We start from the raw sequence: 18,295 nt of genomic DNA, 5'->3' as shown, positions 1-18,295 counted from the left end.
ATGAAATTTTTATCACACCGTGATTTATATACAATCATGAAGCTACAAATGTCGCTTAATATCGAAATTCACGCTACCTCGGTATATCTCTCTTGATGGCTCAATGGTTTACGTCAACTGGAGTCGCTGAATAGGCTTTTCCGCGGGGTTCGTGTCCCCACGATTCCAATTCACTTATCACTTATATAAATTCCCCTTCGCGACAATTCTCCAACGGAGATATACCGAGGTAGCGTGAATTTCGATATTAAGCGACATTTGTAGCTTCATGATTGTATATAAATCACGGTGTGATAAAAATTTCATAACAAGAGCTGCGTGTTCCAAACGTACCAATGAACTGTCATGGCGGAGGTGGGTCATTGTCGAGGCTAGTACACTTTCCCCGCTCACGACGGGTAAAGGCAGTACGACATCTCGGCAAAAGACTTATACCTCTTGATGGCTCAATGGTTTACGCCAACTGGAGTCGCTGAATAGGCTTTCGCCGCGGGTTCGTGTCCCCACGATTCCAATTCACTTATCACTTATATAAATTCCCTTCGGCGACAATTCTCCAACGGAGATATACCGAGGTAGCGTGAATTTCGATATTAAGCGACATTTGTAGCTTCATGATTGTATATAAATCACGGTGTGATAAAAATTTCATAACAAGAGCTGCGTGTTCCAAACGTACCAATGAACTGTCATGGCGGAGGTGGGTCATTGTCGAGGTTAGTACACTTTCCCCGCTCACGACGGGTAAAGGCAGTACGACATCTCGGCAAAAGACTTATACCTCTCTTGATGGCTCAATGGTTTACGCCAACTGGAGTCGCTGAATAGGCTTTCCGCGGGTTCGTGTCCCCACGATTCCAATTCACTTATCACTTATATAAATTCCTTCGCGACAATTCTCCAACGGAGATATACCGAGGTAGCGTGAATTTCGATATTAAGCGACATTTGTAGCTTCATGATTGTATATAAATCACGGTGTGATAAAAATTTCATAACAAGAGCTGCGTGTTCCAAACGTACCAATGAACTGTCATGGCGAGGTGGGTCATTGTCGAGGCTAGTACACTTTCCCGCTCACGACGGGTAAAGGCAGTCACGACATCTCGCAAAAGACTTATACCTCTCTTGATGGCTCAATGGTTTACGTCAACTGGAGTCGCTGAATAGGCTTTCGTCGCGGGTTCGTGTCCCCACGATTCCAATTCACTTATCACTTATATAAATTCCCCTTCGGCGACAATTCTCCAACGGAGATATACCGAGGTAGCGTGAATTTCGATATTAAGCGACATTTGTAGCTTCATGATTGTATATAAATCACGGTGTGATAAAAATTTCATAACAAGAGCTGCGTGTTCCAAACGTACCAATGAACTGTCATGGCGGAGGTGGGTCATTGTCGAGGTTAGTACACTTTCCCCGCCACGACGGGTAAAGGCAGTACGACATCTCGCAAAAGACTTATACCTCTCTTGATGGCTCAATGGTTTACGTCAACTGGAGTCGCTGAATAGGCTTTCGTCGCGGGTTCGTGTCCCCACGATTCCAATTCACTTATCACTTATATAAATTCCCTTCGGCGACAATTCTCCAACGGAGATATACCGAGGTAGCGTGAATTTCGATATTAAGCGACATTTGTAGCTTCATGATTATATATATATATATATATATATATATATATATATATATATATATATATATACATACATACATACATAGGCTATACACACACATATATATGTATATATGTATATATTTCCTGATCTAATTCCTTGAAATCAGAATAAAAATGTCCAAAAATAGTGAGCAAATCGAGAGTTTAAAAGGTATTTGTGGTATACTACGAACAATTCACGGATCACGCAAAATTAATCTAAATATTATTATTATTATTATTATTATTATTATTATTATTATTATTATTATTGTTGTTGTTGTTGTTGCTACTGCTGCCGGTGTCATTGTTAAGCAAAAGCAGTACGGTCACTACGATTCTTTATGATTGCAGATCATATATTCAGGTGCCAAGAAATTCCATTAAGTTTAGTAAACAAAAGAGAAAGTACCTGTTCGCTCTGAATCGAATAGCAATAGTCAGTGTTGACATCGCATACAACTTCGTTTTTCTCATTACTCTGAGTAATCGAACAGTTATTCATAAAGGAAATTAATACAGAATTTATTATCCATAGCAGCCAATACCGAAGATCAATTCCATTAATACACCTATGTTTATATGGTCCTCATTGATTGTCAGCAATTCCTTACAACTTTAGAGTGGCAGTGTATATATATGTATATATATATATATATATATATATATATATATATATATATATATATATATATATATATATATATATATATATATATATATATATATATATATAATTTTGTATATTATATATACATATATATCTATATGTATATGCAATATATATACACATATATACATACACACACATATATATATATATATATATATATATATATATATATATATATATATATATATGTATATATATATATATATATATATATATATATATATATATATATATATATATATATATATATATATATATATATATATATATATATATATATGTACTGCCACTCTAAAGTTTTGAGGACTATAAACACGGGCCTTGGGCTTTCCTGTTTTTACTTTTTTTTTTTCAACGGATCATTCTTCTTTTTCTTCTTTGTTTTTAACGGGATTTCCCCCAAAAGGCTTCTTTACAGGTCGTTCAGATTGCTATGGGATCTAAAGTAATTTAAGAATAATCACGTGGTGACCTGTAATTACTTTTTTCTTTAAGCTTGATATTGTGTGAAAATAATAGACCTAATTAAGGCGAAACATTTTCTTTTTAATGTTCTTACAGAACATGAAACTGAGCATTTTCAGTGACAGTAGCTACTATGACGAGAACATTTTTTTTTTTTTTTTTTTTTTTAGAAAACTGGACCAGAGGAAAAATATTTAAGGGAAAGTGGCAGTGAAAGCGGCGTCAGCACCCGCTGGGATTTTAGCAATTGCCATCGGGACCATTTTAACTTTTACAGAGAATTTCTGTTTTGGAGAGAAATAGCGCGCAACGTGCTGACAATCAACCGTGCAATTATACGGTGAACGCATTCCATTACCTGTAGTACGGGAATGTGTGAAAGAGCATCGGTGTTAGATATTCAGAACTGGCGGTTTCAGTGTCTACTGGAACACTGCTATGCTCGGTAGCCCTTTCACTGGGAATTATATGAAATGAGTTTTCAAAGTCATAAAATTTCAAATATCAATTTCCTTAAAAGTGTTTTTAATATATGCAGTGATAATAAAAAACAAATAATTAAGTTGACCCACCTGCATGTCCACATTAACCTTCTATATCATGGGTTGATATATTTCCAGTGTTTTTTTTTTTATTTGTTTTCCTCGTCTAAGTGGTAAAAAAAATGAATTATGATATTACCCCAGCACAAACGCCCTCCTTACGAAATTATGATTTGTTTTCGCTTAAAAAAAAAAAAAGCGACATCTGTCTAATCATAGCGGTCTTTCCTTTATGAAATGTATTTGAGCGTGAAATGATAAACATAATATATAAAAAGCATAATATCCTGGTTAGTTACTTATTACATTATTTTTTCAATTTTACTTTTCTATTTATGCTTGATTTATATGTGCTGAATTTGACTGCAATTACATTTAGAAGTTCAATAAAAATAATTGATAATTAACTAATAATTATGCCGGAAATCTTTTGTTTGAATGATGAGAAAATGAGTGACGTCATTCTTCATTACATTACGTTTCTTGATGCAGCCGTTTTTATTTTCAATGGCTTCCAAATTCAACAAACAATAGTCTTGATGACTTTCTGAGACCTCCAAGTGAAAAAAAGTAAAAATAACACATTGCAGAAAAATCAAACGATTTTCCAGTAGATAAGAAAGATAAAAACTGATTTTAACATATGACTCTTTAAAAGTTATCAGGTTATAAAAAGAACCATTTATTTTCTTTAATTTCGTTATAGGATTTGCCTCGACCACAGATCTTCGGAAATCGTGATATTACATGGTATGGCTTTTGAAAAATGCTTCTGTTCTTTAACATATATTCTTATATAACTCTTCCTGCCACATTTGTCTATTCAGTTTCTACATGATCTTTATAATATCTTCATATCTTTATGTCGGTCGTCAGTATTTTCTCTATTGTACGTTTCCTTTTCTAGCAAGTTGCGCGAAAAGAATCTCCGGGTGACAAAAGACCTTCCAAAAAAGAAGGATGAAAGATATTCTGCTTCTTTCAGCCTGAAATCTTCGCTTCTGATCACGTGCTTCGTGTATGAGTTTCCCCCCACTTTTGGATTGGGAAGGCTTATGAGGTCCTTTCATCCTCTCCTTTCATGCAGAAAAAGGGGGAAAAATAGTCCGTTCCATTTCGTTTTTTATTCTGTTCCATTTCTTTCCCCTGCTCTGTTCTGTACGGCAGTATCTTAGAGGCACCTCAGACCGCAAATATTCATTGATGAACGTTGGAACGAAATGACTTACAATAATATTTTTTTTAAGCAAGAACAATGGCAATACTGAAAACTTGCAAAACACTCAAGTATATATCAGTATGAATGGATATGAGTAGAATATCATATGTTCTTTCCACTTCGCATATGTCATAATCAGATGCAGTTCAGAACAGTAATGCCTCATGATTGTGCCGACATGAGAATGAAATATCTATCATTAATTAAGTAAAAAGTGACAGTATGCTAGCGTAATTATCATTGTTTCTGTCTGACCCCATATCCCCTGGTCTATCTTCATTGTTCATCCCTGTACTCGCTGCGTCTTCCAAGAATGTAACATTAGTTCTTACGATTGGCAAAAACTTTTTCCATTTGATTGGGGTACCTTGTTTTTTAGTATTTATAGCTTCTGAGCCTTTAACTGCCTCATTTATTATTCTATACTCTGGTAATTTTATAACTTTTGTATTTACACACTGGGGGCTGCCAAAAGTTACACACGATGAATATCTCTTTCTGGGTAAGAAGCTTTTAATAGGCCCTACTGAGTGAGTGAGAGCGAGAAACATTCTCCTCAACAAGTAGGCCTAGAGCCTACTATCCTACCTTAGAGTATGGAAGGAACTGGAAAAGTTAGCGAAGTCTAAATGTTTTCAAATGGTTTGATAGTTTCCATGCAGCTTTATCGTAAAAAAGGCGTTTCGCGGTCATTCAAAAATTGGTGGTCTAATATTATTTACCAGTTGGCCAGGTGGCTACCAATTTCCTTGTAGTTTCCTTGACAGCGCCATGCAGCTGAAAGTTTGGGGTTTCAATATATCACTGGGCAGTTTTTGGAACTTTAAAAAGAGCTTTTCTTACGGAACTTTCCTCTTTTTGGCAATACTTAACAGCATTTTTTAAAAAATGGGTTAATGATAAACTAAGAGTGATACTTATTGTACTGTATTGCAGGCCGAATTTTACAAGAGCATCGGTTATTTTATTCCCTTGAACTCCGAGCTGACGCGGATTCCAGTTGCATGTGATTTATCTGTCTCTGATATAATGCAAGAGGCTGTCGTTCGTATGGTAGTGATTAATTTGATATATTCATCCAACTTTGCTGTAATCTAGGCTTGAATTGCCCTGTGGAGTTGGTGTATATTGCGCATCTCTTTCTTAATGCAGGAAGTTTTCTAGCACTTTGGCAATGGCTGCTAATACTCTTATTAATGTGGTTGGCATTATCAGATTGCATCCAAATTCCTTTGAAAAAGTCCAAGGTTTCCCAGTACTATACTTTTCCCTGGAAGGTAACTGGGAAACTTCCACTGAACGAAGCATAGTTCTGTTTTGTGATTACGAAATTCCATATTCGGCTGCGTGCTCAGGTTGCCTCCTGCTCGGTCGTAACCAGTTGTTCCCTCAACACCTTTGTAACTTCGCACAATAGCAGCTTTCCCTCTAACAGAACATCATTAATGTAATGGCGGAGTTTGGGAGAGGGCAGTGGTTATCGCAGACGAACTACTTTAATTAAAGCACAAGGTGTTTCAACTTCAACTCTAGAGGTGCGACAGTTACTTTAGAACATACAATCATATCGCTGAATGATTGTGTCATTTCTATTATGACCTTGTACAAGGTTAGATTTAAATCTTGTCCAACAAATCCAAGAGGATTCATTGGGAGAAACAGATCAGTCATTGCCAAGCAGCCTTTACCATTTCCACGCCCAACAATCCTCCAAAAGTTATAAAACGGGAACACGTTTGATATTCAAGTTTGAACTCTGAGCCTTCCAGAAATTCGCTTATCACTCCAAAAAATATTATTCGACAGAGGAGAGACACATAGTTGGCATTTCACTTATACATCGGTAGTTGTATTCTGTAACAAGTTATCAAATAAAAAAATGGATTATTTAATCTCTCTCTCTCTCTCTCTCTCTCTCTCTCTCTCTCTCTCTCTCTCTCTCTCTCTCTCTCTCTCTTCGTGAAACAATTCCAGGGTTGAAGATATCGATAACTTGAACAAATTACCCGCTGTGTTGTCTTCGTATTATAAATGCTTGGTGTCATATTACACATCCCGTGTTCATACTTAACCTTTATCGAAGAAACTCTTGCTTACATATTTATTTTTTTACGAACAGTATTGAATAAATAGTGTCCAAGGCGCCAACAACCTAAGTTGTTTTATATTCTAATGCTGGAGTAATAATTGAACTGTCAAGTAGAGTAAAAGAGTTACGAGCTGAGAACACATCTCGCTAATGGTTTTATCTTCGCCAGGCGGGACGTAGCTCTTCGAGGAGCTCCTGCTATAAATGTTGGTGTGATTGGATTTATATTAACGGATCACTGGTCACTCTACCTACCTTATTTTTAGCTTTCTGTAAAAGGAGACTAATGAGGTGGCTTTGTCTGTCCGTCGGCACTTTTTCTGTCCGCCCTCAGATCTTCAAAACTACTGAGGCTAGAAGGCTGCAAATTGGTATGTCGATCATCCACCCTCCAATCATCAAACATACCAAATTGCAGCCCTCTGGCCGCATTAGTTTTTATTTTTATTTAAGATTAAAGTTAGCCATAATCGTGCGTCTGGCAACGCTGTAGGACAGGCCACCACCGGGCAGTGGCTGAAAGCTTCATGGGCCGCGGTTCATACAGAAAAATCGATTGCGCCGAAGAAACTTCGGCACATTTTTTACTTGTTTTTACATTTTCTACTGTCATCTCCACCGTTAGAACCCGTAACGGTTGACAACGGTCGGGTATTTCATAATTCACCTCTGAACCAACAGTGGTACAATGGGGGTTTTAAAGGTGCCCTTCCATACCATCCCTTCTTTGCAAAGGAACCGATAACGCTGTAATGCTTAATGCACAGCTAATTCTCATCATATTGTGTCAAGTTAATTCCAGAATTTAATGCTCTCATAGCTGTTATGACTACATAAACCGCAACAAAATCATTCAGTGAAAAGGAGGAGTTTTCCATTACAAAGCCATCAAATAAACTTCCAGGAGCCATGTCTAAATTAAGCTCAATGGTGCGTGTCGTTTCCCCATTCAGCCATTGAAGTCCAGATAGTTATTCTCACTCTTTTATTCTTGGCGTGTGGTTCAGTTGGTGTGGGAGCGCGTCACACTGTCAGGAGAGTAGATCTGCATTCGATCGCGAAAGAGGAACGAACAATTTAGGCGCGTTTCCTTAGAAACCAAGTTTGATCGAAAGATCGATTTATTTGGTGGTCGTCCAACTGTTGCAGTTCTCAGCTGGTTTGAAGAACGTGAAAATAACTGAGGTGAGCGATCGATACTACGTTAAAATGCATATCATTAATTGTCATAACCTTCTCTCTCTCTCTCTCTCTCTCTCTCTCTCTCTCTCTCTCTCTCTCTCTCTCTCATGAACATATGTGCGCGTGTAAAAGTTGTACTTTTCTGGGTTCTAAGTGTATGAATGAATATTATGGAACATTATAACTGTTGTATTTTCGGAGAGCTTCAGTTGAAAGATTTGATGTTCCTAAAAATATACAACATTTGGAAATTAAGAAAATCAAAAGAAATCCTTCAGGACATGCACTGAAATATTGCAAAATTTGTTAAGAACCTAATTTTTTTTCGTTTTCTATTTAATAACATCCCTGAATATTTTTTAGTTTCATTCAGTAATCGGTCCTTATCGATTTTTAGAATTTAATGAAAAGAGAAAAGAAATTTTGATAACTCGAACTCAAATACCAACTACACTAATTCTGGTGATGATTGAAATCTGTTCCATATTTTGAAAGATTTTTTTTTTAAAGCTTTTAAGCACAGAAGGAGTAAACATCAAACCAGAATTATAATAAGAGTTTTGAATATTTAGGTCCATGAATAACAGAACTTTAGTCGCATTGTGTAAGAAGAAAATGCAGATTAAGGAGGACGTTTGCGAAAGTTTTTTTCAGAACAAAAGAAAGTTATATTTAAGGTTAATAATTAAAGGAATCGTTATTTTAAACAAAGCAGTATATGGCTTCTGCGAATGCTTAAAACAATATGAATGATTGGAGTCTGTTTCGCCAAAATTAATGTTGTAAAAATATTTCATTTAAACTTCTACCGAAGGTACTAATCGGTCGATATACATTAGGGCACGAAATATATGACTGTAAAGCTTTTAACAACGAAAGCAAATAAATGAAAGCATAAACCTGATGTAGGAAATGTATAAACTAGTAGTGTTAAAAAGGAACTCAAATATTACAAATTTATATTAAACCACATGTTTCTGTTTATTTATCGAACCAGTACACAAAGAAAGTGATTTTGTGACTCAGTGTAACAACAGTGCTGAATGGGAAAAGTATCCTAATGTATTCCTATAAATTACATCGTTTCGTTGAATATATGAATCCTAAACTTTAAAATTGATGTTCGTGATTTAAATGGAACCTAATGGATAGGAAATGGTAGTTTGTAATATGTTTTCGCGTACTGTTAACATATTCTTTATTCTGATGGTTATTATAGCGCGATGGATAGCAGATATGAATTGGCTGGGAAACGTTGGGCCATTCATTTTTTGGTAATGTTATGGTAAGCTCGTTTACTTTATGGGGTTATTTATTATATCTGGAAGATGAATACGGGGTTTTATGTTACTTCTGCGTTAACATGTATTATATATACATACATACATACATACATACATACACACACACATACATATATATATATATATATATATATATATATATATATATATATATATATATATATATATATATATATGCATATACATACTTAGGAGTCTATGTAGGTTCTTTTGGATGAGGTTGCTAATTCAGTGCAACGCTTCACCTGGCCTGCGATACACCACAGTCGACTAACTACAAGTTACATCATTTGCTACTCACTTCATTGTAGGCAAATAATGGGCTTAATAAAGAAAGTGCCCACATTGCTCATCTTCCAGCCATAATCGACCGTATTCACAAATGTATCTCAAAACCATCCGCAAAGTCTGACGTCAAAGCGACGGCAGGAAAAATTTGAGGCGAAACACCTGACTTTTATTTTCTCATTTCTTCATCAATTTGCGTCATGTATGGCATACATTGGGGCTAGTGGCTTTGAGAGATTCCAGCCATCGTTTCAAGGCTTGGGTCTTTTTAAAACTCACTAAGACCAGGTCCGACCAGACTCTCACAACGGCGGCAGATACATGGCGCTTGAAATACTCGCCTAGAACGTTGGCGTTTTATGAAGACCAGGGGTTTGAGACAGCACCCTAGGGATGGTCGGATAAAAGGGAAACAGTGATATATAGTCTTCCAGACGGAGCTTTGTTTGAAATACATTTAGCACAAGCTACCGTTATTCAAATGAATAATGGCCGTAGGTAAGATATCTGGAATGCAGACTTTGAAGTTAAGCCTTTCAAAATCCAATTTCCAAGAAATATATATAATATATGCATATATATATATATATATATATATATATATATATATATATATATATATATATATATATATATATATATATATATATATATTCAAAATGACACACTGTTAGTTAAGATGAACTACGAACATACCAGGCTCTAATCTAGAAAGGACTGGCTTGGAAATTACAAATTTTATTGTACTGGCCAACCACTTCTACACTGTAACATAAGGAGACGACTGAATTATGCGTCGTTCTGTTTTAGAAAGCTATGCGTAAAAGCTTGTAAACTCACAGCATAACTAAAACAGTCGTACAATTATAATTCGGAAGATATATAAACCAGTAATCGCATTACCAATTCACGACCTTTATTTCACAGGTGCCTGACATTGCCATGGTGACAGCGATGCATTTGTAAGTAAATTTGAACGTTCCTGTCGCAATAATGCACTGTTAAATTCCTTAAGGAAATAAACAAGATTAGGGAGGGGATGCTGGTGACCACTGGAACTCGGCGACCAATAAGAGTAAATGAATTCACTAGGGTGCATGTTGCATTATGGGGGTCGCGGTAATAGGTCTTTGATGAGATTAAATAAATGTTTGATGTGCAGGAGAAGGTGAGGATTTTAATGAGGGAATAAACTGAGCAGAAGTCAAAGGTAATTGAGATAGCTTGCTTAGAATTTATTAAAAAAATACTGGAAAGTGAGAGTTGGCTGATGAATTATAGCACGTCTGTCAAAAGAAGCTATAACACCTGCGTGTAAAACATGTCTCATCATTACACGACAAAAATACCCAGGAGATGTGCTTGCTTAATAGCAGCTATCTATTTTCAGCATTTGAAGCAAAAGCCGGGATTTCATGCCACAGACATGTAATGTGATTGGCAATTAGGGCGATTCTCATTTTTCTTTCCCGAGAGTTCCGCGTTTTCGGCCAAAATCAGATTGGCAGCGAGAAAAACGAGAAAAATAAGTTACCTGAATTGCATTGCAAAAGCATGTGCTTTGCTTGCAGTATCAAGGAGAGGAGAAGGTTTGGGATTTTAATGTTAGCTCTGTGTGAGTTACGTGTGATTTATGAACAGTCTGGAATATGATAGTGAATAATTCTAGAAGAACATCAAATATTTTTAAGAAGGAGCCTTTACAAAGCCATTATTCCTCGGAAAGTTAGGTATGCTCTCATAAATTATTGAATTATTATAAGTTATGCGGCGTCATAGCTGCGTCGGCCATTGACGCCGATATGCATTCACGAAGATACATGAATTACGGAACAATATTTCGTAGCGAATTTATTTATTTATTTTTTTTTTTTTTGGCGGGGCTACCGGGTTGAGCAGGTAAAGAGGGGAACACTCACCTAACATGTCTAAATAACATCGTTATATTTCATATAAGTACTTGGTGATCTGGATAAAAGCTTATTTAATCATCTAAATGTCTCCTTCATGTATGTCTTATGTCTGTTAATAATGGAATCGAGTTGAGGGACTATGGAGAAATATGTTCATAAGACGAAAAGCAAAATCGCACGGAAGCCAAAGTCAACGTCTTGAAATGTGTTTCGGAAACAGCTTTTCACGCAGAACTTTCTATATGTTTTTTCATATATTTTAACAGAAACTGTAACAAATCGCACTAAGTATTAGAATAACATGTAATCATCAAAATTTTTTAATGTCTGGGTTCTACTTCAAACGCGGAATTGATAAAAATTCCTGAATGCAAAATTATGCTGGGAGGTAAAGTCAACAAATAGCAGGGGAACAGTAGTTAAACAGTACATAGTTACACAGGTTTAGGGCCTTTCAAAACGCAGTAAGCACTCGAGAGCAGTATTATATTACTTTGGTTACCTTTTTGAGGTTATATCTGCAACTCAATAGCTCTGTGGTTCTTTTTGTAGGTGCACTAACTAAAAGCCTGCTATTCCATTCGTGAGGAATGGAATAGCACAAACGTCTAAAGTGTAGTCCTATGCTGCATCGGCCTTTTGCATAGGTACAAATTATATTTAAAGAATAGGCGTAGCATTACAAATAACACAGAATTTCATAAAATACACTAACGAATATAATTTCTTTAAATAACTCATACACACACACACACACACACACACAGGAATGGGTTGAACTAAAAGGAAAGAGGCTTAAATGACCCATGCGAAGGGTTTCATTAGTCGTTTTCACAAATTTAACGTTTTGAGTAGGATCACCTCATTAGAAAATGTTGATCATTGCAAGTTTCTCTTGACACTCGCGTTGAATTCTACGGACAATACATAAAACGTTCTGCACGAAAAACTGTGGTACCGTACCGCATTTCAGGGCGTTGACTTCGCCAACCATGCTGTTTATCTTTGTACTTACGTACACATTTTTTCACAGACTCACAACTCGATGTCATTATTAACAGACCCTTAGGTAAGCTACAGGCACCACGTGAGGTGCACTGACAGCGCTAGCCCCCATACGGAGGCAAATTTATTGCCCGGGTCCAACTTGTCGTCGTCCAGCCCAGTACTCGTAGCCTTTCTGTCCGCTGGCTCCTTTATAGGCGTGTAAAATAAAGGTACCTGGTCACTGGTTTAGGGACAGTAGGCAAAGCCACCAGACTGGAACTAGTATTCTCGACCCTCTGACACCCTATCGTCTTTTGGACGACATGTTTATATTGACTATGCATGCATTCAAGCGTGTCGTATTCATGCACGAGTGATTACCGCCGAGAAGGTTTTAAGTTTTTGGTTCATTTCGTTCATTGTTTGTTTGGCTGGCTGGTTTGCTGTTTGTCGGAACGTTTATCCTGAAAGTTCTGTGTGGAACTTCAGGAACATTTCTTGCTCCGTGGCTGGCAACAAGAAACGAGATTTTAGGAGAGATCCCTTGGCGGAGATTGGCGTCCCCAAACGCTCTTGCTCAATGGAATATACTTTATGCTAATGAAAACTATACAGTCGAACTAAAGGTTCCAGTTTTCTTTCTTTTTTATCTCCAATGATCCTGGAGTCTTGGTGACGACACTTTGTTGCTGTTATCATTATGATTATTAGTGGTTGTCATACTATTTTAAATTTTATCAAGGAAATTGCTGCGCTTGACTCCGGACATTATATTTCTAGATATTTATTCTCAGATACGGATACATGGAATACCAAATTATTTTTTTAAGAAGCGCATTTTTATCCTAAATCATACACATATTCATATACAGCTCTGACAGAAATGTTATCCATTTTTAAAATGGATTCATCTAGACTGCTCAGAATAAAGAGGATTCTCAAAACATATTTGATAATATCATATTTTTGGACCCTCGTGACATTCTTTCGGAGTTGTCACGAGGGTCCAAAAATGTGATATTATCAAATGTGTTTTGAGAATCCTCTTTATTTAGAGCAGTTTAGATGCATCTTTACAAATGAACGCCTTCGATGTTCTGCGATAGTTGTTAAGAAATTACGTGAACGCATTATCATAAAAATGGATAAAAATGCGCTTCTTAAAATAATAATTTGGTATTCCATAGATATTTATACGCGTATAAATATCTAGAACATAATTCCCGGAGTAAAGCGCAGCAATTTCCTTGATAAAATTCATAATGGTATGACAACCATTAGCTAAGGTAAGACGAGTTAAAGGTAAGGAAAAGCTAAGGGAGCTTAGAATGAATGCAATGGATTAAAAATGATCCTGTTTAGTGTCATATCAAAATTGATAACTGCTTTTGCTACACAGTGTCGGTCTGATTTACAAGTAAATCCTTTATCACTACAACTGGCGAAATTATTTCATATTTTCTAAAAATGCACGTACATAATAACGCTGAATTACGTTTTATGTAACAGTGGCCATCTTTGTTATAATACTATTTTTGATAAAATTCGATGAAACAGAAGAAATCACTTTCCAATTCCTCAGTGTTTACAGGAAACTTTCTTCGCCGCCGAAGCGAAAGCTTCTTTGAGGTTAATCTTTTAAAGGTAACGTTAAGAAGTTTTAGACTTGGCTCAAAGGTGCAAATCCTTCTGAGTCTGTGGTTCTTTCTTGAAGGGAAAATGAGGAGTGAACTTTACTTACTATCCTTCTTTATTATCTTTTCCACTTATTTGGGAAGTTTTTAGATCCTCTCAACTGGTCTTTTATATCAGCATTTTCGTGCATCCCAATGTTTGAAATGACTGGCTAAACCTCCCTATATTCTGATTAGGCCAGTTGTTGGAATTCACTGAATAAAATTATTTAAGATTTTATCTGCCATGTGCTTGTGGAAACCTAATGGTAACCTTCCGTTTTGACTCTCTCTCTTTCTCTCTCTCTCTCTCTCTCTCTCTCTCTCTCTCTCTCTCTCTCTCTCTCTCTCTCTCTCTCTCCAAAGATACGTACATATCCTTCCCTCTTGCCTGATTAATTCCTCACGAATTACGACAGAACTTCTAAAGGAATTTTCATAAGAACAAAACAGCATAAAAATGCAATGACAAAAAGGCACATAAAAAATTCCCTTTTCCATCCTTTATCCGAATTATAGTCACCGCATTAACTGATCCCTAACTGATTCCTAACATTTTGAGACACACTGTCCTCTGAAAGCCTTAGAATCCAAAGGGTAACGCGTGATAGAAATTCACCTCACGAGTGAGATTCGACCAACAGAGCCATAGCGGTTGGAAGAACAATGACGCCCTATTCCCACTGCTCTTTAGGACTTCTGCCCAGAGGAGGTTCCAATTCCACCTTAAAAATGATTATTTGTTTGTTTATTTTCTTGTGCATTACAGTGCTTTCAACAAGAGTTCTATGAAGGAAAGGGAAAGAGTTTCATGTGTTAATACATTGATCAGGTGAATGTAACTAGTAGGTAGATATCATTGCGCCAAATTGAAAGTTAGATTCAAAAAATGTTTGATTAAGGCACAGATATCAAAAAAGGATTTCGGCCTCATCGATACATTCAGTGTCTCCGTTAATGAAGTAATTAGCGTTGAAAAGCAAATGCCTCATTATAGGGCCTGAATTCATTGAGGCTTGGGAAATTTCAGGGGAAATTTCACGGCATGATATTCAGCGATATCCACATAATTACGACACCATAATAATAATATTTATTAAAGTATATTGTCACGATGGTAGCAGAGCATTCATAGTAATTTGAAGCGCTAATGATTCAGTAAATTAATGACGGAATTTTATAGTGACTGCTTTCATTTTTCGTTTGCGATTATTGGTTTTTAACGTGACAAAAATGCAAGTTTGATTTTATGGTGTTAAAAAATTGTCAAGATTGCTTGTAATAATTATGTTAGTGCTCTTCGTGAAATACTCAAACGCCGGAAGAATGAAGCCAAAAGTCAAGAAAAACTCTCCTGGTTTTATTGACGTTATCAGTTAAATGTCATCTGTTTTTATCAAAACTGGCCGATATTTAACCATTTAAGGGATTAAATAAACTGTAGAAACTCTAATTGATAAGAAGACCTTTTAATTTCTCTAATTTTCTTCAACACTAATTATTATTATTGTTATTATTATTATTATTATTATTATTATTATTATTATTATTATTATCAGGAAATGTAAATTTCAGTTGCAGTATATCTTATTTCTCTTATTTGCTTACTTATTTGGCTAATAATGATAAAGATTTAGTGATAAATTGTTAATATAATTGCTGCTGACTGTAGGCTACTCAAAAAACTGATTAAAAACTCTAAATGGAGGGAATGGGAGCTTTAAAGATACTTACGACTCAATTTAATTCCCAACACTTCAGTAGGTACGCATCAAACGCGTAAAGAAAATATAATTAAAATAAAGTTAAATAATATATTTTTTTTGCGCATAGGAAGAACAGTTAGATGATATATTTTATATAATGACGTTTATTCTAAATATTCAATCGATTTTTGCGAATTTCCCGTAATACAGAGTAGGAAACAAGTGTAGTAATATGCAAACTATCATCTCAGTTAAAGGGTGTCGGATAAGTTTGACCTGAAAATCTACTAGTATTTGGAGATGAAAAATTCTGTTCAGTTCAAGGGATAGGGTGATATATCGAAACTCGGGCTCGATTCAACTCAGTCGGAATGCACAAATTATTTCTGTCGTCTCAGTGGGGTAAGGACGCCGGATACCTTTCTGTTGTATTTCTATGGATATGCTCATATATATATATATATATATATATATATATATATATTATATATATATATATATACATATATATATATATATATATATATATATATATATATATATATATATATATATATATATATATATATATATATATATATATATATATATATATATATATATATATATATATATATATATATATATATATATATATATATACATATATATATATATATATATATATATATATATATATATATATATATATATATATATATATATATATATATATATATATATGTAGAAATAATCAACACACATCATAACACTGTATATCAGGATCAGACAGGTCTTTCAATTGAAGGCAAGTTTTAAACCAGCAAGTCTAAAAGAAAACCTGAGAAACTGCACCCAAGGAATTACTTTTAGACTTGTGTGGCCTACTGCCTCAATTGAAAGACCTATCCTTTGTGAGTCAAATTTATTTCTTGATTGTGTGTTGATTATTTCCTTATTCACTCAGAAGGGATAATTCGGAAATGCTGTCAATTGGGACATTGCTGAGTCAAGTTGGGAAAACTGTGGTATGCAAGCAGTTAGCTTGCCCAGGTTTCCTTATTTGCTCTCAGGTTCCGAAGACTTGTGTGGCCGAGTGGCAGCGCCCTTGCCTTTCAATTGAAAGACCTGGGTTCGATCCTGATGTGAGTCAGAAACATATATATATAATATATATATATATATATATATATATATATATATATATATATATATATACATATACATATATATTGAATTAGTTTTAAACTAGTGTGGAAAGAACTAGTTACTGGATGCTATCCTATTTTAAATCTTGTTTCCATGGGCCACATATCACTCAAGTTTGTTATTCATTCCTTTATCTGTTCTCCGAAGACCTACAGTAGATGCGACCAACAAAAAACTGACCAAAATCAAGTTAAAACTTTAACTATTTAGTCTAATACATCAATACAAGAATACAAGGTTTAAAAGATGTATGTTCAAATTGTTCTTTCCTTGTTCACGGCACAACTTTTAATACAAGAGAGAGAGAGAGAGAGAGAGAGAGAGAGAGAGAGAGAGAGAGAGAGAGAGAGAGAGAGAGAGAGAGTAATTTTTCAGCGACAAGTTAAGACATTTTCCGTGAGGAGTTCCAGAAAGTTTTTTTCATGCACTTCGGCACGGACAAAGTTTGGCTCTTATGGACTATTCACAATACAAACCTAATTTATTTCCACTTTGTATCCTTTCAAAAGTTTCAAGCGGTTTCATGACCTACTTATCCTTGACGAGGACATAATGAATAAGATTTTAGTTTATTTCTGTTTTTTTTTGTTTTTGTTTTTGCAGGAGAAGAGAGAGAGAGAGAGAGAGAGAGAGAGAGAGAGAGAGAGAGAGAGAGAGAGAGAGAGAGAGAGAGAGAGAAGGCAGGTCTTTGATTACCATGTCAATTCAAGGCACGGAAATTAAATATACAACAATATCTCCAGTAATGTAACCAAATGTTGGAACATAAATGATGTTAGATGATTAATTAACTATCTCCTGTAAATTATTAGTTACCAGGACTATTTGCCTTTCCGGTTAATGCAACAGCACATCGCAGGCTTATGTCACAAATAACTACGTTGCAAACATCTGGATGCAAATATGAAATTCACAACCAAGGCTTGTTGATGTATTGACTTTAAAAACCAATAGTACATAAACACATAATAAAATAAGTAAAAAATGCGGCGATGTTTCTTCGGCGCAATCGAGTTTTCTGTACAGCGTATAATCAACGCCACCGAAAATAAACTATCTTTCGGTGGTCTCGGTATAATGCTCTATGAACCGCTGTCCTTGAAACTTTAACCACGGCCCGGTGGTGGCCTGTCCTATATCGTTGCCAGGCTCACGATTATGGCTAAATTTAACCTTAAATAAAATAAAAACTACTCAGGCTAAAGGACTGAAACAATCACATTAATTGGAACAGACTGTATAGAATTTCATGCAAGCCACTGGACGCAGTCAAAAGTGTTTCTAAAACAAAATATTCAAATTGAAAAGAATTTCAGTAGAGGTGTGTGCTATATAACGTTAAAGCAGATCTGTAAAGCAGTCACATTTAGTTTCCTTCTATTTCATAGATTTTAACAGGAAAATAT

Source organism: Macrobrachium rosenbergii, chromosome 36, assembly GCF_040412425.1.
Source record: "Macrobrachium rosenbergii isolate ZJJX-2024 chromosome 36, ASM4041242v1, whole genome shotgun sequence".
Classification (NCBI taxonomy): domain Eukaryota; kingdom Metazoa; phylum Arthropoda; class Malacostraca; order Decapoda; family Palaemonidae; genus Macrobrachium; species Macrobrachium rosenbergii.
The sequence above is the reverse complement of the archived record's forward strand: the minus strand, read 5'-3'. Positions refer to the sequence as shown.